Source organism: Balaenoptera ricei, chromosome 11 (genome assembly GCF_028023285.1).
Source record: "Balaenoptera ricei isolate mBalRic1 chromosome 11, mBalRic1.hap2, whole genome shotgun sequence".
Taxonomy (NCBI): domain Eukaryota; kingdom Metazoa; phylum Chordata; class Mammalia; order Artiodactyla; family Balaenopteridae; genus Balaenoptera; species Balaenoptera ricei.
The window spans coordinates 62,832,769-62,856,518 of record NC_082649.1 but is presented as its reverse complement, the minus strand read 5'-3'; the positions used below and the strand labels follow the sequence as shown (position 1 = coordinate 62,856,518).

General features: G+C 38.9%; 1 protein-coding gene across 1 annotated transcript in view; it reads right to left on the bottom strand.

The window, feature by feature from the left end:
- Positions 1–23,750, bottom strand: part of SCN11A (sodium voltage-gated channel alpha subunit 11) — a 143,607-nt gene that overhangs the window by 114,771 nt on the left and 5,086 nt on the right. The window lies entirely within an intron of this gene.

Below are 23,750 nucleotides of genomic sequence, written 5' to 3'. Positions count from 1 at the left end.
GAAAAGGCTGAGTAACTCAGCTAGAGTCAGAGCTAGTAAACAGGAGAGCCAGGCTGGGAGCCAGAAAGTCTGACTGGGGGTCTGCACTCTTCTGCACTGTGCTGCCTTTCAAGGCATTCACACCAGGAGAGGAGGAGGAAAATAAAGGTCTCCCAAGTGGGAAACGCTATAGACACAAAGGCACAGACCTGGAACTGTGCTCCCTGTTCAATGGCCAATCATCCTTCCTCTGTCTCTTGGAGAAAAAAAAAAGAAATCACATATATGGTTTTATACGCTTAGAAAACTTCTGGAATAACAGACATGTTATCAGTGATTATCTCTTGGAAATAGAAATAGAGAGGAGGGGAGAAATGGAAAGAGAGCTCTTACTTTTTATTTTATAATTCTCCAAATTTTAGAAAATTTTGCCTCCAATCACTTTGACAATTCCATATTGCTCCGTAAAAAAATGAACATCTCCTCTATGTCCCCACCATTCTCCTAGGGAAATAGCTGATAAGAGGGCAAGTGGACCAAGTCAGAGCCAGTCCTTGGGCTACAGGAGTGTGCTGGGAAGATGAGCCTCTGCATCCTGACCTCCACCCAGAGGGAGCTGGGGACCTGCCCTCCTCCCAGTGAAAGGGTCCATCCCTCAGGCCACAGATGCCAGGCTCACCCTCACCCTCTTCTCCCTTCTCTGAGCGTCCCCAGCTTTCCACTCATCACCACGTGTTTGCAGAGATCACAAAGAAAGCTGCAGACCCGTGTTTTGACATTTTATTAATATTGAGAACTTTTAAAAATTGAGAAATTCCCTATAAACATCTAGATTTCTTTTTTCCTTTGACAAAACCAGAAGATCTGGCAATTCTAGGCCCAATTCTCAGTGGGCAACTGGGAAGCTGAGTTGAGGCTGCTGCCCCTTTTGACATGACACAAGCTCTGTTTGCCTCTGTCTTTACCACTGCCTATATTCTCACATTAAGGTCCAATGTCATTTATATACATCCATGCAATTGCTTTCTTATAACTGGCATACTTCCTCAGGTACATCGCCTGCTGGGTCCTGGTAAGAGGCTGGATTTGCAGTCTGTGGCTTAGATTACAAAATAATCTCCAGTTGTTTAACAGTTCTGTTCTCCCCAAGATCCTTGAGTGTAGGAACCAAGTCCAACACAGCCTTTCCATTCACACATCCTCTCACAGTGAAGCTTTTTATTGACAGCCTGATGAACTGATTCATCATAGTTAAGATACAGAGTAAAGACCTGGATTTCAATCCATCCAGAACTGGCTGTGGCCGAATCATTCATGTAGCTCAACTCTCAATCCTCCTCAAGAATGCACTGTGCTTTTATGCCTGGAAAAATGGATAGAAACACACTACTCTCCCTTCAGCCTATGGTTTTACTAAATATAACTGCTGGCTTCTGTTATCTGTTTTTACAGACAATCTACATTCCTCTGGCTGATCTTCCCACCTTGACAATCAACTTCCCATCACATCGCTCTCCTGCTCATACATAACACATGAATGATTCAACCAAAAAAGGAATCCCTTTACCTTCTACCTGATACATTTTAAATAGTAAAAAAAATACCTTTCCAGTCATTGTGTCATACTAAAATTCTTTCATAGCTTTAATCTCACTTAATCCTTACAAAAACCATAAAAGGGGGATTCTCTGCTTTTAAAAATGGGCTTCCCGGGCTTCCCTGGTGGCGCAGTGGTTGAGAATCTGCCTGCCAATGCAGGGGACACGGGTTCGAGCCCTGGTCTGGGAAGATCCCACATGCCACGGAGCAACTAGGCCCGTGAGCCACAATTACTGAGCCTGCGCGTCTGGAGCCTGTGCTCCGCAACAAGAGAGGCCGCGATATTGAGAGGCCCGCGCACTGCGATGAAGAGTGGCCCCCACTTGCCGCAACTGGAGAAAGCCCTCGCACAGAAACGAAGACCCAACACAGCCATAAATAAATTAATTAATTAAATAAAATTTAAAAAAAAAAAAAAAAATGGGCTTCCCCACTCTATGACATAAATCACAGCAAGATCCTTTTTGACCCACCTCCTAGAGAAATGGAAATAAAAACAAAAATAAACAAATGGGACCTAATGAAACTTCAAAGCTTTTGCACAGCAAAGGAAACCATAAAAAAGACAAAAAGACAACCCTCAGAATGGGAGAAAATATTTGCAACTGACAAAGGATTAATCTCCAAAATATACAAGCAGCTCATGCAGCTCAATATCAAAAAAACAAACAACCCAATCCAAAAATGGGCAGAAGACCTAAATAGACATTTCCGCAAAGAAGACATACAGATGGCCAAGAGGCACATGAAAAGCTGCTCAACATCACTAATCATTAGAGAAATGCAAATCAAAACACTGTAAAGCAATTATACTCCAATAAAGATGTTAAAAAAAAGGGCTTCCCTTAGCATTGATTCACTTTATAAATTGTTTATTTACATGAATTGCTTTTTTTTTTGCATTTGTCCAGTTATTTTTTTTAACATCTTTATTGGAGTATAATTGCTTTACAATGGTGTGTCAGTTTCTGCTGTATAACAAAGTGAATCAGCTATACATATACATATATCCTCATATCTCCTCCCTCTTGCATCTCCCTCCCACCCTCCCTATCCCACCCCTCTAGGTGGTCACAAAGCACTGAGCTGATCTCCCTGTGCTATGCGGCTGCTTCCCACTAGCTATCTATTTTACATTTGGTAGTGTATATATGTCCATGCCACTCTCTCACTTTGTCCCAGCTTACCCTTCCCCCCTCCCCGTGTCCTCAAGTTCATTCTCTACGTCTATTTCTTTATTCCTGTCCTGCCCTTAGGTTCATCAGAACCATTTTTTTTTAGATTCCACATATATGTGTTAGCATATGGTATTTGTTTAATGTGGCTGCTGCGTTATAAAGGAAGGACGAACAGTCAGTTATATCAGCAGCTGAATTTCTCATGAACCCCAGAGAGCAGCTTTTATAAGCCAGTCCACCACTTCCATGACTCAAGCCTGGAACAAGCAGATGCAGCTATCATGGGGGAAACCTCACTCCTCTTGCGGGAAGGAACTGGGCCAGCGATCTGCAGCCAGGTTTGCAATCTTCGCTAACCAAACACACAACACATCTAAAATGTCTTCATGCCTAGTGCGCCCTATAAGCTCTTACAGGGTAGAATTAAGGAGTCCTCAGAAAAAAAGTTTCTGAGAATAATTAGTCCTGGGGAAAGGTCACTTCAAGTGAATTCACTTAAATGGGAAGCAACATTTTACAGCAAATAGTGTGTGTGGGTGGGTGGGGGTGTGTGTGTGGATTGGAGCTTTATCTTAAAAAGAACTAAAAATTATGATAGTAAATTTATTTTATTTTATATTTAATCACATTTTGATTATAACTGCAAAAAATGGACTAATTCTTAGAACAGAAAAATGAATCAAGACTTCTTTGGGGCATCTTTATTCTGAAAAAAAAATTTCTAAGACAGCAAAATATGAAGTCAATCACTTCTTATTTGACCTTCACAAAAAGGTTTTAAGAAAGGTAAATTTTGCAAAATAGTCAAGGGCTTCATCACTTTTCCCCAGAACCTCTCCAAATCCTTTGCATTTCCAATCATTCCCTTCTGAAGCCTTTATTATATCATCATCTTTGTTGATCTTCTCTTTTTCAGTTGTAACCAGACAAACTCTGCCAGACTCATTTCTTGGAGGTTTTCTAACAATTACTGAATCAGTCCTCAATCATCACTTTCATTACCTTAGTGAAACCCTGCATCTTTTGCAAGATTGGCAATTTCACTCTGTAACTGGTAGGCACAGTAATCACAGTGACAACATCTGACACTAATGTTGTGGGGGGAGGGGTAGATGCCATGTTAAGCCAGAAGGAGGTGTGAACAGGGGCTAGCTTTGTAAGGATCGATTTGTTAGTGAACATTTCATGTTGGGATGACCCTACGTCACAACTTGTAATTATTGGTACTCCAATAGTAAGTACTCTGATAATGAAGTTCCCTTGCTCCTAAAAATAGGAAGTAGCATTGCGGGTTCAGGTGAAAGGACTCCACTGGGAGAACTGTGATGAGTCCACCACTGGTGAAGGTGGCCAACTGTAAACCGTGTGATGCTGGCTGAAGGACTGACTAAGGTCCCTCCAGGCTCTGGCTTCCAAACCCAGTGTGTTTAAGCCCCAAAGCTGGTCAACACCTAAAGCTAAAATAACTGAAAAGAAACAAAAATATCTGCTTTGTGACTACTGCCACCTACTGAAATTAAGCTTCACTTCCAATTTTACTGTTATCAACACTATAACTGACTCTAGGGGGCAATGCATGGCAGTCTATCACTTGGATAGGTTAGCTTAGCTCTAAACAGGTCAGAGGAGCTTTGCAAGGTCTGGCAAGGCTTAAAGTCCCTCCTTCCTTTTGGGAGTCTGTTGGGAGATTCTGGATTTGTGTCTGGTTTGGTCTGGACTGGGAGAAGTTTGGCTCTACAAGTCTTCAAGGCTTGCACAGTAATTGGGAAATTCATTCTTGGGGTAGGGTGCGTTCTTTCATGTCTGACTTTGCACATGTTCTTTATACTGCTGGCCCACCTCTCCTCCACTGGGCAAACTGTTCTCCTTCAAAATCAAGTTCAAATGTCCCCTCTATAAAGGCTGTCTCCACCTCCCCAAAGTTGTTCTCCCTTTCCTCTGTGTAACATAAGTTTTACTCGGTTCTGTTACAACACTTACCACATGTAACTTAATCCTTTAGTAGTCCATTTCTTCCTCTAGACTAAAGTTTTTGGGTACAACTGTCATGATTTAATCTTGTTAGTACATGTTTCACTACCTAGCACATTGAAGATACTCAATAAACCTTTATTAGTCAGGAGCAAGAAGAACTACAATCCTGCAGCATGTGGAAAAAAACAACATTCACAGAAAGATAGACAAGATGAAAAGGCAGAGGGCTATGTACCAGATGAAGGAACAAGATAAAACCCCAGAAAAACAACTAAATGAAGTGGAGATGGGCAACCTTCCAGAAAAAGAATTCGGAATAATGATAGTGAAGATGATCCAGGACCTTGGAAAAAGAATGGAGGCAAAGATGGAGAAGATGCAAGAAATGTTTAACAAAGACCTAGAAGAATTAAAGAACAAACAAACAGAGATGAACAATACAATAGCTGAAATGAAAACTACACTAGAAGGAATCAATAGCAGAATAACTGAGGCAGAAGAACGGATAAGTGACCTGGAAGACACAACGGTGGAATTCACTGCTGTGAAACAGAATAAAGAAAAAAGAATGAAAAGAAATGAAGACAGCCTAAGAGACCACTAGGACATATTAAGTGCAACAACATTCGCATTATAGGGGTCCCAGAAGGAGAAGAGAGAGAGAAAGGACCCGAGAAAATATCTGAAGAGATTATAGTCGAAAACCTCCCTAACATGGGAAAGGAAATAGCCACCCAAGTCCAGGAAGCACAGAGAGTCCCATACAGGATAAACCCAAGGAGAAACATGCCAAGACACATAGTAATCAAACTGGCAAAAATTAAAGACAAAGAAATATTATTGAAAGCAGCAAGGGAAAAGCGACAAATAACATACAAGGGAACTCCCATAAGGTTAACAGCTGATTTCTCAGCAGAAACTCTACAAGCCAGAAGGGAGTGGCATGATATACTTAAAGTGATGAAAGGGAAGGACCTACAACCAACATTACTCTAGCCGGCAAGGATCTCATTCAGATTCGATGGAGAAATCAAAAGCTTTACAGACAAGCAAAAGCTAAGAGAATTCAGCACCACCAAACTAGCTCTACAACAAATGCTAAAGGAACTTCTCTAAGTGGGAAACACAAGAGAAGAAAAGGACCTACAAAAACAAACCCAAAACAATTAAGAAAATGGTCATAGAAACATACATATCGATAATTACCTTAAACGTGAATGGATTAAATGCTCAAACCAAAAGACACAGGCTTGCCGAATGGATACAAAAACAAGACCCATATATATGCTGTCTACAAGAGACTCACTTCAGACCTAGGGACACATACAGACTGAAAGTGAGGGGATGGAAAAAGGTATTCCATGCCAATGGAAATCAAAAGAAAGCGGGAGTAGCAATACTCATATCAGATAAAATAAGACTTTAAAATAAAGAATGTTACAAGAGACATGGAAGGACACTACATAATGATCAAGGAATCAATCCAAGAAGAAGATATAACAATTATAAATGTATATGCACCCAACATAGGAGCACCTCAATACATAAGGCAACTGCTAATAGCTATAAAACAGGAAATCGACAGTAACACAATAATAGTGGGGGACTTTAACTCACTTACACCAATGGACAGATCATCCAAAGTGAAAATAAATAAGGAAACAGAAGCTTTAAATGACACAACAGACCAGAGATATTTAATTGATATTTATAGGACATTCCACCCAGAAACAGCAGATTACACTTTCTTCTCAAGTGCGCACAGAACATTCTCCAGGATAAATCACATCTTGGGTCACAAATCAAGCCTCAGTAAATTTAAGAAAACTGAAATCATACCATGCATCTTTTCTGACCACAATGCTATGAAATTAGAAATCAATTACAGGGAACAAAACGTAAAAAACACAAACACATGGAGGCTAAACAATACGCTACTAAATAACCAAGAGATCACTGAAGAAATCAAAGAGGAAATCAAAAAATACCTAGAGACAAATGACAATGAAAACACAATGATCCAAAACCTATGGGATGCAGCAAAAGCAGTTCTAAGAGGGAAGTTTATAGCTATACAAGCCTACCTGAAGAAACAAGAAAAATCTCAAATAAACAATCTAACCTTACACCTAAAGGAACTAGAGAAAGAAGAACAAACAAAACCCAAAGTTAGCAGAAGGAAAGAAATCATAAAGATCAGAGTAGAAATACATGAAATAGAAACAAAGAAAACAATAGCAAGGATCAATAAAACTAAAAGCTGGTTCTTTGAGAAGATAAACAAAATTGATAAACCATTAGCCAGACTCATCAAAAAAAAAAGAGGGAGAGGACTCAAATCAATAAAATTAGAAATGAAAAAGGAGAAGTTACAACAGACACCGCAGAAATACAAAGCATCCTAAGAGACTACTACAAGTAACTCTATGCCAATAAAATGGACAACCTGGAAGAAATGGACAAATTCTTAGAAAGGTATAACCTTCCAAGACTGAACCAGGAAGAAATAGAAAATATGAACCGACCAATCACAAGTAATGAAATTGAAACTGTAATTAAAAATCTTCCAACAAACAAAAGTCCAGGACCAGATGGCTTCACAGGTGAATTCTATCAAATATTTAGAGAAGAGCTAACACCCATCCTTCTCAAAGTCTTCCAAAAAATTGCGGAGGAAGGAACACTCCCAAACTCATTCTATGAGGCCACTATCACCCTGATACCAAAACCAGACAAAGATACTACAAAAAAAGAAAATTACAGACCAATATCACTGATGAATATAGATGTAAAAATCCTCAACAAAATACTAGCAAACAAAATCCAACAGCACATTAAAAGGATCACACACCATGATCAAGTGGGGTTTATTCCAGGAATGCAAGGATTCTTCAATATACGCAAATCAATCTACGTGATACATCATATTAACAAATTGAAGGAGAAAAACCATATGATCATCTCAATAGATGCAGAGAAAGCTTTTGACAAAATTCAACACCCATTTATGATAAAAGCCCTGCAGAAAGTAGTCATAGAGGGAACTTTCCTCAACATACTAAAGGCCATATATGACAAACCCACAGCCAACATTGTCCTCAATGGTGAAAAACTGAAACCATTTCCACTAAGATCAGGAACAAGACAAGGTTGCCCACTCTCACCACTATTATTCAACATAGTTTTGGAAGTGTTAGCCACAGCAATCAGAGAAGAAAAAGAAAAGGAATCCAAATCAGAAAAGAAGAAGTAAAGCTGTCACTGTCTGCAGATGACATGATACTATACATAGAGAATCCTAAAGATGCTACCAGAAAACTGTTAGAGCTAATCAATGAATTTGGTAAAGTAGCAGGATACAAAATTAATGCACAGAAATCTCTTGCATTCCTATACACTAATGATGAAAAATCTGAAAGTGAAATTGAAAAAACACTCCCGTTTACCACTGCAACAAAAAGAATAAAATATCTAGGAATAAACCTACCTAAGGAGACAAAAGACCTGTATGCAGAAAATTATAAGACACTGATGAAAGAAATTAAAGATGATACAAATAGATGGAGAGATATACCATGTTCCTGGATTGGAAGAATCAACATTGTGAAAATGACTCTACTACCCAAAGCAATCTACAGATTCAATGCAATCCCTATCAAACTACCAATGGCATTTTTCACAGAACTAGAATAAAAAATTTCACAATTTGTATGGAAACACAAAAGACCTCGAATAGCCAAAGCAATCTTGAGAAAGAAAAATGGAGCTGGAGGAATCAGGCTCCCTGACTTCAGACTATATTACAAAGCTACAGTAATCAAGACAGTTTGGTACTGGCACAAAAACAGAAACATAGATAAATAGAACAGGATAGAAAGCCCAAAGATAAACCCATGCACATATGGTCACCTTAGCTTTGATAAAGGAGGCAAGAATATACAGTGGAGAAAAGACAGCCTCTTCAATAAGTGGTGCTGGGAAAATTGGACAGGTACATGTAAAAGTATGAAATTAGAACACTCCCTGACACCATACACAAAAATAAACTCAAAATGGATTAAAGACCTAATTGTAAGGCCAGACACTATCAAACTCTTAGAGCAAAACATAGGCAGAACACTCTATGACATAAATCACAGCAAGATCCTTTTTGACCCAGCTCCTAGAGAAATGGAAATAAAAACACAAATAAACAAATGGGACCTAATGAAACTTAAAAGCTTTTGCACAGCAAAGGAAACCATAAACAAGACCAAAAGACAACACTCAGAATGGGAGAAAATATTTGCAAATGAAACAACTGACAAAGGATTAATCTCCAAGATTTACAAGCAGCTCATGCAGCTCAATAACAGAAAAACAAACAACCCAATCCAAAAATGGGCAGAAGACCTAAATAGACATTTCTCCAAAGAAGATATACAGATTGCCAACAGACACATGAAAGAATGCTCAACATCATTAATCATTAGAGAAATGCAAATCAAAACTACAATGAGATATCATCTCACACCGGTCAGAATGGCCATCATCAAAAAATCTAGAAACAATAAATGCTGGAGAGGGTGTGGAGAAAAGGGAACACTCTTGCACTGTAGGTGGGAATGTAAATTGATACAGCCACTATGGAGAACAGTATGGAGGTTCCTTAAAAAACTAAAAATAGAACTACCATATGACCCAGCAATCCCACTACTGGGCATATATCCTGAGAAAACCATAATTCAAAAAGAGTCATGTACCAAAATGTTCACTGCAGCTCTATTTACAATAGCCAGGACGTGGAAGCAACCTAAGTGTCCATCATCAGATGAATGGATAAAGAAGATGTGGCACATATATACAATGGAATATTACTCAGCCATAAAAAGAAATGAAATGGAGGTATTTGTAGTGAGGTGGATGGAGTTAGAGTCTGTCATACAGAGTGAAGTAAGTCAGAAAGAGAAAAACAAATACAGTATGCTAACACATATAAATGGAATGTAAGGAAAAAAAAAAAGGTCATGAAGAACCTAGTGGCAAGATGGTAACAAAGACACAGACCTACTAGAGAACGGACTTGAGGATATGGGGAGGGGGAGGGGGAGGGGTAAGATGTGACAGGGTGAGAGAGTGGCATGGACATATATACACTACCAAACGTAAAATAGATAGCTAGTGGGAAGCAGCCGCATAGCACAGGGAGATCAGCTTGGTGCTTTGTGACCACCTAGAGGGGTGGCATAGGGAGGGTGGGAGGGAGGGAGACGCAAGAGGGAAGAGATATGGGAACATATGTATATGTATAACTGATTCACTTTGTTATAAAGCAGAAACTAACACACCATTGTAAAGCAATTATACTCCAATAAAGATGTTTAAAAAAAAAAAACCATATGATCATCTCTATAGATGCAGAAAAAGCTTTTGACAAAATTCAACACCCATTTATGATAAAAACGCTCCAGAAAGTGGGCATAGAGGGAAACTACCTCAACATAATAAAGGCCATATATTACAAGCCCACAGCAAACATCATTCTCAATGGTGAAAAACTGAAAGCATTTCCTCTAAGATCAGGAACAAGAAAAGGATGTCCACTCTCACCACTATTATTCAACATAGTTTTGGAAGTCCTAGCCACGGCAATCAGAGAAGAAAAAGAAATAAAAGGAATACAAATTGGAAAAGAAGAAGTAAAACTGTCACTGTTTGCAGATGACATGATACTATACATACAGAATCCTAAAGATGCCACCAGAAAACTACTAGAGCTAATCAATGAATTTGGTAAAGTTGCAGGATACAAAATTAATGCACAGAAATCTCTTGCATTCCTATACACTAATGATGAAAAACCTGAAAGAGAAATTAAGGAAACACTCCCATTTACCACTGCAACAAAAAGAATAAAATACCTAGGAATAAACCTACCTAGGGAGACAAAAGACCTGTATGCAGAAAACTATAAGACACTGATGAAAGAAATTAAAGATGATACCAACAGGTGGAGAGATATACCATGTTCTTAGATTGGAAGAATCAACATTGTGAAAATGAGTATACTACCCAAAGCAATCTACAGATTCAATGCAATCCCTATCAAATTACCAACGGCATTTTTTACGGAACTAGAACAAAAAATCTTAAAATTTGTTTGGAGACACAAAAGACCCCGAATAGCCAAAGCAGTCTTGAGGGAAAAAAACAGAGCTGGAGGAATCAGACTCCCTGACTTCAGACTAGACTACAAAGCGACAGTAATCAAGACAATATGGTACTGGCACAAAAACAGAAACACAGATCAACAGAACAAGATAGAAAGCCCAGAGATAAACCCATGCACCTATGGTCAACTAATCTATGACAAAGGAGGCAAGGATATACAATTCAGAAAAGACAGTATCTTCAATAAGTGGTGCTGGGAAAACTGGACAGCTACATGTAAAAGAATGAAATTAGAACACTCCCTAACACCATACCCAAAAATAAACTCAAAATGGATTCGAGACCGAAATGTAAGACCGGACACTATAAAACTCTTAGAGGAAAACATAGGAAGAACACTCTTTGACATAAATCACAGCAACATCTTTTTTGATCCACCTCCTAGAGTAATGGAAATAAAAACACAAATAAACAAATGGGACCTAATGAAACTTAAAAGCTTTTGCACAGCAAGGAAACCATAAACAAGACGAAAAGACAACCCTCAGAATGGGAGAAAATATTTGCAAATGAATCAACAGACAGAGGATTAATCTCCAAAATATATAAACAGCTCATGCAGCTCAATATTAAAAAAACAAACAACCCAATCCAAAACTGGGCAGAAGACCTAAATAGACATTTCGCCAAAGAAGACATACAGATGGCCAGGGAGCACGTGAAAAGCTGCTCAGCATCACTAATTATTAGAGAAATGCAAATCAAAACTACAATGAGGTATCACCTCACACCAGTTAGAATGGGCATCATCAGAAAATCTACAAACAACAAATGCTGGAGAGGGTGTGGAGAAAAGGGAACCCTCTTGCACTGTTGGTGGGAATGTAAATTGATACAGCCACTATGGAGAACAGTATGGAGGTTCCTTAAAGAACTAAAAATAGAATTACCATATGACCCAGCAATCCCACTACTGGGCATATACCCAGAGAAAACCATAATTCAATAAGACACATGCACCCCAATGTTCATTGCAGCACTATTTACAATAGCCAGGTCATGGAAGCAACCTAAATGCCCATCAACAGACGAATGGATAAAGAAGTTGTGGTACATATATCCAATGGAATATTACTCAGCCATAAAAAGGAATGAAATTGGGTCATTTCTAGAGACGTGGATGGATCTAGAGACTGTCATACAGAGTGAAGTCAGAAAGAGAAAACAAATATTATATGTTAGCGCATATATGTGGAACCTAGAAAAAAGGTACAGATGAACCAGTTTGCAGGGCAGAAATTAAGACACAGATGTAGAGAATAAACGTATGGACACCAAGGGGGGAAAGCGGTGGTGGGGTGGGGGTGGTGGTGTGATGAATTGGGCGATTGGGATTGACATGTGTACACTGATGTGTATAAAACTGATGACTAATAAGGACCTGCTGTATAAAAAAATAAATTAAATTTAAAAGTTAAAAAAAAAAACCTTTATTAAATGAATGAATAAATACCATGATCATGCCAAATGGTCCAAATTATATCAGCCTCCTGAATTTAGGGTTTTTTTGTTTGTTCTCATTGAAGTATAGTTGATTTACAATGTTGTGTTAATTTCTGCTGTACAGCAAAGTGATTCAGTTATACATATATATATATATTCTTTTTCATATTATTTTCCATTGTGGTTTATTACAGGATACTGAATATAGTTCCCTGTGCTATACAGTAGGACCCTGTTGTTTTGGTAGAGCTATTTGACTCTTTGAACTCTAATCATGTATAGTTTTGTTAAAGGTAAAAACTGAAAATAGAAAAAAGATAATACAAGTAGAAATTTTAGTATTTTTTTCTTGACCTCCACTTTGAAAACCCTAACAATAAGCTCCAGCATTAACAGCAGGAGCTGTGCCCCTGGAGCCCATCACAGAGTCTGGGGTGTGAACATAAACCTTTAGGAAGCAAATGAATGAAGAGGAACAGACAAAAACAAATTTTCTTAAGATCTTTCAAGTCATCTTATTATTTAGCCCCTATCATACAGATATGATCTAATTTGTTTAAGATTGACATGGAGATAGACAAGTTATTTCCATACCTTGCACATCGATTTTTCCGTGGAAAAACAAGTAGACTCTGGAAAATGGGATTGATTTGTTCATAAGAGATAGCAGCTTAATCTTACACATCAGAGACCACCATCATAGTTAATTTGGGATTCTACATTTTGATTTGAGAAGTGGAATATTATAAAATGCTGGCTTTCAACTGGGGAAAGGGAACACAAGAGAATCACAAGGGCGGGAATGCTGAGGAAGGGTACCTGTAGTTTGAAGAAAAAGCACTGTTCATTTAAGAACCACTGGTATTTATGTGAAGCAGAGAAAGTAGAGTCAAGAGGGTGGTTTGTGGTCTGGCTTTGCATTACCTAACCAAGTAACTTGGTCTCAATTTCATGTTAAATGCAGAGGGCTGCACTTGATGGTCTCTAAGATTATAATTAAGTCTAAAAATTGTTGTATGTTCCACCAATATTCTGAATGGCAAAGGCAGGTCAGACTGATCTAGACAAGGAAACTCTTTCATCTTTAAAATTGAAATAAAAACATTTTGGAAAAGAAAATAATATTTGATTTGGGCTTTGAGATTTACCAATTAAATAATATATAATTCAATTTGTTGAGTAAAATCAGTGTACTGGATACAGTTTTCTTTACATGAAAATGCCATGGTGTTTTTATTTAGGCTCCTTGCCAACAGCCTCCCTGATTCATAAATTCTATTTTAGATGCTATTTTCTCTTCCTGATCTCTATGTGGCTAGAAAAAAAAGGATGTATGCTTAGGTGATAAATGATGATACTCGTCTCTTACTTTTTCTCATGTTCATTTCTATGGTCTACTGCAATTATGTTTCTTTACTGAGGATGGTTAAAAATGTACCTGCAGCAACAGCTTGTAAATGCAAGGTAAATGCTTGATTAGCTGTAATTAGGGGCTCATGAAAATAAATACCAAGTGATAGTTTGCACTATTCATCAAAGAGCATTAATGGAGGTGAGGGAGAGCATAACTTTTTTTCCTTTTAAAAAAATAACCAAATGAGGAAAAGTCATCAATAATGCTACCACTTACAGAAAGCCACCTTTAATAGACTGCATCATTAATAGTGTCTTCCTAATCCTTTTCCTGGAGCTATAGCAAACATAGTGGTCCAGAGACACATTTCAAAGGCTTAGCACACACACAATCTTTCACGTACATAAAAGTCTGTATGTGCCACAGCTGATCTAGGGAGGAGACACAGCCCCTGCCAGAGATGGTGCCCACAGCAGAGAGGAAGAAATTCTTTGGCTTCTTCCTTTCTTTTTTCTTCGGATTCCTAGTAGTGCTGACCCCAGCCAGAAGCCAGCTGACATGAGAGTCTGGAAAATGCTGGTTGCAGAGGGGAATCCCAGTCAACCAGAGTGAGGCATAAACAAGCACAGGATCAGCACAGTACCCCTATGCTACTCAGCATTCATTCCCATCCTTCTACCCATCCTTAACTCTCTGAAACGACTTCCTGCTTGTACCTAACACAGAATGGTAGTGTAAGTGCCTGACATTAGGCTTTTGATTGTTGAGGCATCCATTTCAAAAGATATATATCTTGAATAGCATATTACCAGTTGTCTGACACAGCTATTGGCAAAACAACCAGATAAGGAATTAGGCTATCACCACCAATGAAGTTCCCTCTTTCAGCAAGACCTGGGTAATCTAGATAACTGACCACTTGAGTGACCCCACTTCTCCCTTCCTGCATCCCAATTCTCATTCTTATACTTGAAATTAGCCAATGAAAAGTGAACCCATGAAACCCTAGACACCCCACTCTGGGATCCTAATAAATGAATAATACAAGCAGAAGTTTTAGTATTTTTTCTTGACCTCCACTTTGAAAACCTTAACAATAAGCTCCAGCATTAATAGCCCAGAGTACTGGGCACTGTTATCTCTTATCCTTTTGCATACTTGTTTCCCTGGCCCCAGCTATTTCCTCACACCTGATCAGTATTCTCCCAAATACTTAAGGAGAACCCACAAGTCTCTGGGTTTCTCTCTGAGTGCAATTCTCTCCTCTTTGGAAGCCTGTCCTGAGAACTCTTGCCTGAACTGGAAGTCCTCTCTGTTATCATTTGTATTAATTTCTTACTTCCATTGCCCAAGGTTAATTTGTTCTTTTTCTAACCTTTTGAATAGAACGTTTAATTCATGTAACATCACTCTTTCTTATTTATAATATTCTTTTTATCACAGCTTTAACCATAACTCGTAAATTTTGCCATATAGGATTTTTCTTATCATTGCTTTCATTTTCTCTGTAGAAAAATGTTTTAAATCCCCAAAGGGTTGGGGTATTATTGTTGGATCATTTACACCATTGTTATTATTAACAGGTGGTTTCCCACATTATGACTAAAGGCTGTGGGAAAGCATATCCCACAGTAGTTAACAGCTTTCATTCTTGAGTCAGAAGGCTGGAGTTTAAATTCCTGCTCTTTTTCTGGCTATATGACATTGGGCAGAGTATTTAATCTAAGGCTCAATTTCTTCACTTGTAAAATTGAGATAATAATAATACCTATCTCAGATGGTTGTCCTGAGAATTAAATTACGATAATTCATGTAAAACCTTTAGCACATAGTAAGTATTCAACAAATCTTAGTTAATTTATATTTGGGGGAATTTATAGACGGTCCTTTGTGGTCACCTTTTGCTGTTCAAGTGGCACTTGCAAGAATTAAATAAAGATGTTCTCTGTGGGCATAAAATTCAATATGGCAGCACATGCTCTTGATCCTAGCTCCATAACCCCTTGGCCCGCTCTGAATTTGCCTGCAGCTGTAGGTGACAGTGTGCTGACAGTCTCTTCAAGGACCTATACATCCCTGCTTCTCTACGTGAAGGTACCCAGCAGGGTTTGCGACTTAAAACCCTCAGAGGTAATTCTTAACCAGTTAGGGATGGGAGAAATTGGATAAACACCCTGTCTTTTCTGTCCCTGGAGAGAACAAATCTAAGGTGCATTTCACATGTTCCTCAGAGAATCCTCAGAGGAACTGAGCTTCAGTTACCCACGGGGAAACCTGCTCTCTTATGAATCCTGATGGGGTTTTCCTCCTTCTGTCTCACCGTCCCTGCTCTCTTTCTTGTGCTTCCTGATACGACCTCCTAAATAAACCAGCTGCACCAAGACCTTGCACAGAATCTGCCTTTTGGAGGAACACAGACTAACACAGATACATATGTATTAAATTATCCTAGTAATTGTATTGTTCACATCTTCTAAGGAGTGCTTCTTAAATCTCATTTCATATTATATTCAACTGGAGAAAAATATATTTCTGGAGATTGTCAGGTAAAAAAACAAATCCAGATTTAGTAAGGAGAGATTTTATTCAAAAGGATTACTGCAAAGAGGGGCAGCATGGACCTTTGCACTAAGGGGAGGAGAGCTATTGCCAATAGGGAGAGGCTCTGACCATAAGACCTCAAAGATTAGGCAAAAAGTTTTTCTTTTATACAGAGGAGTAAATAAGACTAGAAAGAACCAGGTGTGGAGGAGTGGGGTAAAAGAGTGATGTTGGGGAGAGGGAATTTCCCCCTCTACCCTTCTTGAGTTCCTGTGTCTGGACTAATAATAAAGTTGACACAAAGATTAACAGGAAAAAAAGAAACCAATTTTAATTTGTGCACACCAAGGTTTCATAGAAATGGGACCTAAGAAGTGGCCAAAGCAGGCAGTTTTTAAATTTTTTAAACAAAGAAACAATAAATTTGTGAGGAATTGACAGAACAAAGAAACTTAGGCTTTGGGTGCTTAATGAGTAAGGAATTTAAGCATAGTTTGGGTTTGGGTAGTAAATTAGTAAAGAAGTAACAAAGTTTTCTTATATAGGCTTCTCAGTCCTGAATTCCCTATCTCTGGTGATAAGAATTACCTTTCTACAGGGAGGGGAAACTTTCATAGGGATATTTATTTCCTGTTTTCAGGGGACAGAGAGAAAGGTCAAAGTGTCCCTTTTGCATGGGTCATTTCTTAAGTAACTTTAATTCAAAAATAATCAACATGCCATTGTGGTGTATTTTGGGGTGGTCTGCCCTGGGCCCCAACAGTGACCTGATGGGAGTAGATCAGAAAATGTTTTACCCTGAGGCCAGCCTTTTCTCAGGAGAGGTTGTTAAGGATGTTGACTTAAAGAAAAATGCACAACATGAGAGTTGTGAGTTTAAGTTTTTTTCAGGGTCTTACTGAGGACTATAGCCTGGGAGCCAGCCATTCAGTAGCTCTGAGTAAACTGCTCCAAAGAGGTAGGAGAGGAGCCAGTATTTTTATGAATTTTTTGGCTAAGACATATACACAACTCAAGCATACATCTTGGCAAAAGATTAACACAAAAAAATTTTAAAAAGATTAATGTTAATCGCAAACAAAATCAAGTTAATTATTTTAATGCTTTTCCATGTACGGGAAGATGCAAGAAGCTGGGGTCATTGGAATTCTTCCTGAGATATGCATCTTAGCTATCTAGGGGCCCATTGATTCAAAGAACAGAGTGCCTCATTTTGTTTTTTCATCCTGAATTCCCCTCAAGGCCCATTGTGCACTGTCAGTGGGTGACTGCAGTGGGTTGTGACCTCACCCTTGTAGAACCGGATGGTGAGTTACACTCTTCATTCTTTTTTTGCTCACAAGGAGGACTGTGTGCTGGCTCAGATTGAGTGTGGGCTAAAGCTTAGGGACCTTGGAGAAAAGAATCTTAACCGAAGTTTAACAAGCATTTTGTTCTGATTGGTCAATGGGGACAAGCAGTTCTGTTAATCATTTATGAGGCCAAGAATGGGAACTTAGAGGGTCTGTGTCTAGTCTTGTCATAGGTAAACAAGGGGGCACACGTGAGTCTTACCTAAGTCATATGGAAGAGGATGGTTCTTTGTAGTCTTTTCCAGAACACAAAAGAGGCTCTGTGTGTACGCGCACATGTGTGTGTGTGTGTGTGTGTGTGTGTGTGTGTCTTTCTTTAACTGTCCCTGTTTTCCAGGAGCACATGGCTCAGGTAAAATTCAACATTGTCAGGATGAAGACTGGACTACAATATTTTCTAGAAGCTCCCCAGGTAATGTATAGATTACAATAAAAGAATTGAGAGACACATCAACTAATCAAAACGTGTGGACCTTATTCAAATCCTAATTCAAACAAAACTATTTGTAAAAATGACCTTTATAAAACAGTTGGGAATTTTAATACTGAATCTTTGATGAAGTTAAGGAATTACTGCTATTTTTTAGGTGGGATAATGATATTGTACCTATGAATTTTTAATTTTTTAAAAAAGTGATAATGGTATTGTCAATGCAATCCCTATCAAACTACCAATGGCATTTTCCACAGAACTAGAACAAAAAATTTCACAATTTGTGTGGAAACACAAAAGACCCCAAATAGCCAAAGTAATCTTGAGAAAGAAAAATGGAGCTGGAAGAATCAGGCTCCTGGACTTCAGACTATACTGCAAAGCTACAGTAATCAAGACAGTATGGTACTGGCACAAAAACAGAAATATAGACCAATGGAACAGGATAGAAACCCAGAGATAATCCCACGGACATATGGTCACCTTTTCTTTGATAAAGGAGGCAAGAGTATACAGTGGAGCAAAGACAGCCTCTTCAATAAGTGGTGCTGGGAAAACTGGACAGCTACATGTAGAAGAATGAAATTAAAACACTCCCTAACACCATACACAAAAATAAACTCAAAGTGGATTAAAGACCTAAATGTAAGGCCAGACACTATAAAACTCTTAGAGCAAAACATAGGAAGAACACTCCATGACATAAATCACAGCAAGATCCTTTTTGACCCACCTCCTAAAGAAATGGAAATAAAAACAAAAATAAACAAATGAGACCTAATGAAACTTAAAAGCTTTTGCACAGCAAAGGGAACCATAAACAAGACATAAGATAACCCTCAGAAAGGGAGAAAATATTTGCAAATGAAACAACTGACAAAGGATTAATCTCCAAAATATACAGGCAGCTCATGCAGCTCAATATCAAAAAAACAAACAACCCAATCCAAAACTGGACAGGAGATCTAAATAGACATTTCTCCAAAGAAGATATACTGATTGCCAACAGACACATGAAAGAATGCTCAACATCATTAATCATTAGAGAAATGCAAATCAAAACTACAATGAGATATCATCTCACACCGGTCAGAATGGCCATCATCAAAAAATCTACAAACGATAAATGCTGGAGAGGGTGTGGAGAAAAGGGAACCCCCTTGCACTGTTGGTGGGAATGTAAATTGATACAGCCACTATGGAGAACACTATGGAAGTTCCTTAAAAAACTAAAAACAGAACTACCATATGACCTAGCAATCCTGCTACTGGGCATATACCCTGAGAAAACCATAACTCAAAAGGAGCCATGCACCACAATGTTCATTGCAGCACTATTTACAATAGCCAGGACATGGAAGCAACCTAAGTGTCCATCGACAGATGAATGGATAAAGAAGATGTGGCACATATATACAATGGAATATTACTCAGCCGTAAAAAGAAAAGAAATTGAGTTATTTGTAGTGAGGTGGATGGACCTAGAGTCTGTCATACAGAGTGAAGTAAGTCAGAAAGAGAAAAACAAATACCATATGCTAGCACATATATATGGAATCTAAAAAAAAAAAAAGGTTCTGATGAACTTAGGGGCAGGACAGGAATAAAGATGCAGATGTAGAGAATGGACTTGAGGACACGGGGAGGGGGTAGGATAAGCTAGGATGAAGTGAGAGAGTAGCATTGACATATATACACTACCAAATGTAAAATAGATAGCTAGTAGGAAGCAGCTACATAACACAGGGAGATCAGCTTGGGGCTTTGTGACCACCTAGAGGGGTGAGATAGCGAGGGTGGGAAGGAGACACAAGAGGGAGGAGATATGGTGATATATGTATGCATATAGCAGATTCACTTTGTTATACAGCAGAAACTAACCCAACATTGTAAAGCAATTATACTCCAATAAAGATGTAAAAAAAATAAAACTTACTGAGACTTGTTCGTAGCGTATTAAAAATAAAAAAAGTGACAATGGTATTGTCATTATATTTTTTAAAAAGAATCCTTATATTTTAGAGATACTCATTGGAGGAAATGTGTGTAGGTTAAATGATATGATTTCTGGGATTTGCTTCAGTATCATATAGAAGGGGAAAAAGTGGGTGGGGAAAGTTGGCCGTGAATTGGTAACTGTCGAAGTTGGGTGGTGTGGGTCATGTGGGTTCATTAGATTAGTCTGTCTACTCTTGCATATGTTTGAAATAAAAAAGCTTTTCTAAGGAAGCTCCCTAATTGTTCTTAATAGGCAGCCCATGTTGAAAACTGCTTTTTATATCCTTACTTATTTTTAGTCTGCTCAATTGCCAAGACCTGAAAGAGGTCTGTTAAGGGTTCCCCTTCCATGGCTATTGCATTTCTATCCATTTCCCCTTGTATTTTCTGCAATGCTTCATTTCTATAATTCATTGCTTTATTGTTTGTCACATTAAGGTTTATGAAAGATTTCCTTTTCCTTGCCATGAAAAAAATGTTCATGGCAAAAGTAAAGAAAAAAAATCAAGTAGTATAAAAAGGTATACAGTGAAAAATAGATTTCCCTTTCAACTCAGATTCCCAACTTTCAGTCCCTCTGCCGAGTGTCAGACACAATTATCAATTTCCTCTGTCTCCATCAAGAAATAGTCAATGTGTATGTGAACACATATATGTACATATGTACACATACTTGGAAGGCAGCTATGCTCACCACTATACCACCAATGCCATATTCAGGTACATATACTTGAATGTCATACACACACACACATACACACAATTGGGACCAAAGGATTTTACATTCTGTTAGACTTCTTGCATTTATCACTTAAATCTTGTACAGAAAATGGAAAACTATATACTGTGGTCAACCCTGCAGCATTACTGATTCTGTTTCTCTGAGAGCTATTTTACAACTCTGTAAATTATAGATAACTGATAACAAGGCAGAATAACTCCTATCTACAGACATATCAATTCCGTCAGGTACAGGGACAACCTCCCCCACCGGTAGTAAACCAGTGTGGCCCTCATTTGCACATCCATTTCAACCTTCCTTTATTGCACATGAATCTGTGTTTCTTGACTTCTCCTTTGAGCCAGTTATGACATCTGACTAGCCCTCCTCAGTATAAAAGTCCTTCCATGTCCCTGTTTCTTGATTGTGGGGAAAAGGCTTCAGTCTCACAGGCCTTCCCCACGTTCCAGAAAGCTGGCTCAAGCAGTTAATGATTAGGAAAAGAGAGTCACAGGACTCCTGGTTCCTCCTGAAGGAATATAGATAACAATCTGATCCATATCTTTGAGTTATTCTGCAGAAACTGAGACCCTCACCCAGGTGGAGGATGGTGACTACATGCTGACCACAAGCACTAGACCCCAGACTGGTTGGAACCAGAAGGCTGAGATTCCTAACACATCACCCTGTTACCTCACCACCAACCAATCAGAAGAAGGTTCAGGAGCTGATCAGGCATCCCACGACCCTATCCCCTAACAATATCTTTTAAAACCCTTGCCTGGAAGCCATTGGGGAGTTCGGGTCTTTTGAGCACAAGCAGCCCATTCTCCTTGCTTGGCCCTTGCAATAAACCTTTCCTGTTCCAAAAGCCGACGTTTTCGTTTGTTTGGCCTCACTGTGCGTTGGGCACACAAACTTAGGTTTGACAACAGTCCTTCATTGTGAGCAAAATGAAATCTTTAACACTTGTTCATTTTATATCTGCATGAGAGTCATGATTTTACTTTTTTTTTTTTTAAGAATTATCCTTTAACAGCATTTCACATATAGGCTGAACATACAACTCTGGGATTTAAGGAAAACACAACTTTACTTCTGTCCCTCATTGTCCAGTGTGAATAACTGTCTGGATGTATCAACTCATTTAATCGGTCCCAGTCATTTGCTTCAACAATGCATCAATAAATATTCTTTTACTTGTATTTTTAAGTTAAATGTAATTGCACTTGTAGGATGAATTTCTAGAAGAGAAACTGCTAAATCACCCTCCAAGGAGATTATACCAATTTACCCTCCCACGAAGAGTCTCTAAAATGATGGGTTTTCCACATTCTCTGAACACAGTATATTATCAAACTTTTAGATCTTTTCCAATCTGGTAGGTGAAAAATGGAATCTTATTTAAATATGTATTTCCTTCATTATGAATGAGATTAAACACATTTTCATACAATGTAAGCCATTAATTTTCTTTTTCTATAAGCTGCCTATTTATGTCCTTTGCTCATTTTTTTCCATAGTGTTTTGGTATTGTTCATATTAACTTGTATGCTCTCTTGGTATATTAAGGAAATTGGCCTTTTGTCATGTGTGTTGCAAATATATTTTCCCATTGTGGTGCTGGGGTACCATGAAGAGATGGGGCAAGACAAGCGTAGTACAACTCAGTGGACTGAGAATATAGCTGCATCTAGAAAGGCTGCAACTCTCCAGCCCTCTAGATGTGACTGAGCTGTTACCTTCTCATTCACAACCGCTCAGCTATGAAGATCTAATTGAAGTGCAAGAAAAAGAGTGCACTGAAAAGTTACCATGGAAACTACCCCTCCCACAGCATTTAGCATTCAAAGGCTTCTGCAGGCATTCATGTACAACAGATTAGCAAAGAAAGATTTCCAGACTCACAACCCTAATTTTGAATGCAGTTTAAAGGTGTTTGGAGGCATAAAGAATACCTGTGGTTTCTATAGGGAGATTACCAGGAAAATAATTGTCTTGGGTTCTAGCTTCTGTGGAGGATAATTTGTTGAGACATTAGAGGGTACTTTATTTTTGCAGCAGTCTTCCCTCCTTCCCCCATCTTCTGCTGATGGTTGCCAGTCCATAGTGCTTGCTGATCTCAGGAGTGGTTTGTAATAGCGGTCCTGAAGCTTAAAGACTACCTCTTGTCTTGCCTTTAATGAAAGCCCAAGCTCACTGAAGAGCTTAAGCTGCAAATCTAGGTGGGAAAGGGTGTACAGGGGGAAAAATCCATACTCTTTGTAGGGCAGAGAGGTCAGTGAAAGCAGGAAGAGAGGTTCTACAAAGAGTAAAGACCTGTGACCACTGTTGAAAGCATCCCGGTTGGTGACAGACCCTGGTCAATGATGGCTGCATATCTTAGAAGGGTGGGGCCCTAGGCACTAGGATTTCCAGCTATAACAAAAAACCCCAGTCCCAGTGGAGGAAAAGAACAGAGGCCTGGCCACTTTCAAAGGACACTGGGCACCTCAGAACTAACCATTGTGGCCTGAGGATTGTTGGTGCCTCCCCGTATGACTCCTGGTCATTCGTCAGTGACCTAACGGTGGATCAAGGTAGTCAGGGGAGTCTTAACAATAACTGAGGTTGACTTTTCCATCATTTTGGCTGTCTGGGAGCTCAGAATTATAAATAATTTCAATAAGCTAATATGATATACTTATATGTCAAAGTTTTGGAGTAAGATTCACATACACTGTACTTTTTTGGACTAGTATTTTAGGAAGTCTCAGGCAGTTCAGCTCCTGTACAAAAATTCCACCACAAAAAAGTACATTTGTGGGACTTCCCTGGTGGTCCAGTGGCAAAGAATCCGCTTTCCAATGCAGGGGACGCAGGTTCGATCCCTGGTCTCGGAACTAAGATTCCACATGCCGCAGAGGAACTAAGCCCGCACACTACAACGAAGAGCCCCCGCAGCGCAACAAAAGATCCCGCATGCCGC